The sequence below is a fragment of the Sinocyclocheilus anshuiensis genome, unplaced genomic scaffold (assembly GCF_001515605.1).
Source record: "Sinocyclocheilus anshuiensis isolate Anshui unplaced genomic scaffold, SAMN03320099.WGS_v1.1 scaffold2737, whole genome shotgun sequence".
Taxonomy (NCBI): domain Eukaryota; kingdom Metazoa; phylum Chordata; class Actinopteri; order Cypriniformes; family Cyprinidae; genus Sinocyclocheilus; species Sinocyclocheilus anshuiensis.
In genome coordinates, this window is record NW_015551029.1 from 258,901 (window position 1) to 260,513 (window position 1,613).

Here is a 1,613-nt window from a genome sequence, read left to right on the forward strand (position 1 = left end):
TTAATTGTATGCTAAACATCTCGAAACTATGCAAATGTTATATTTATTTATCTCCATAAGGTAAAGAGCATTAAATAAAAGACTGAATTTTTATTAACTTATTTTTTCGTTTCCTTTTAACACTCCTGTAAATGCATAGCAGGCAAGTTTCATCTTCAAAATTGATATATTTTTATATTTGAATTATATTTGTATGATATGAAAGTTAATTGCATAAACCCTTTTTATGATGCATTTGATGCTTTTTTGGAGCTTGGTTGTATAAATCACTTTTAATTTGTATTGTATGGAAGCTAAACATTTATATATGCACACACACACACACACATATATATATATATATATATATATATATATATATACAGTGGGTACGGAAACTTTTTTAATAAATCTGCAAAAATGTCAACAATTCTGTGTTTTTCTGTCAATATGGGGTGCTGTGTGTACATTAATGAGGAAAAAAAATTAACTTAAATGATTTTAGCAAATGGCTGCAATATAACAAAGAGTGAAAAATTTAAGGGGGTCTGAATACTTTCCGTACCCACTGTATATATATATATGCAAATATTTATTTATTTATATTATTTATTATATTTATTTATCTCCATTACGTTCATTACAAGGTAAAGGACATTAAGTAAATTAAGACTAATTATTTTTATTTTTTTCTTCCCCCCCTTTTTTTTTTGGAGCTTGGTTGTATTAATCACCTTGCACTTTTACTGCATTGAAACATTTTATGCTAAACATCTCCATCACATTCATTGCACTGTAAAGAGCACTAGGTAAATGAAGACTGAATTTAAATAACTTAATTTTTTCCATCCTTTCAACACAAAATAAAAATTCTCCTAGAGATGCAAACCGATTCTCGAGCAGAAACTCATCAGTTGGCAGTAATACGGTGCTTGTGGTTTGAATGGAGGCCGAGGTCTGCAGACGCTGCACCCTCCTCTTCTCAGACAGAAGTGTAATTATTTTTACCCAAAGCTGCAGCTGTTTATTGCAAAGTCTGGCAAGTGCAGCGCAGCGCGGGAGTCCCGCCAGGAGACGGAGGCAACTGAAAAAATCTGCTATTACGACTGGAATAAAATACACCACGAGATGAGCTGCTGCCGTGGAACATCCCACCAAAAGCCTTTATGGCAGCAGAGGCTGTATTTTCCACAAACCCAGAGCTGCCTGATGTCATCCGATGTGTTTTCAAGGAGGAACACGTAGTGGAACCTGGAACGGTGCGATGTAGGCCACGTCCAAGGGCTTTTTCATCATTCCAGGGTGGGGTTTGGAGCCAAATCCAGAAGCACAGAGAGCCAGAGCTCTTGTTTTTTTGTGTGCTGGCGTGTTGTTTTTGGCCTGAGGTCTCCATAAAGCCTCTGTGGCCCGGCTCTTGGCCCTCAACGGTTTTCACGGTCGGCGAACTGCATTTCTCTCTCAGAAATCCTGCGGTCCAATCACGGCGTCCGGCACCTGGATAATGGAAACGGGAGCTCGACACCTGCTCCCCGTTTCTCCAACACTCTCAGCTGTGAAGTTGAGAACGGTTGAGAAGGTGTGAAAACCACTGAATGTGTCAGAAACTGTGTTTTTGCGAGTATATACAGTATATA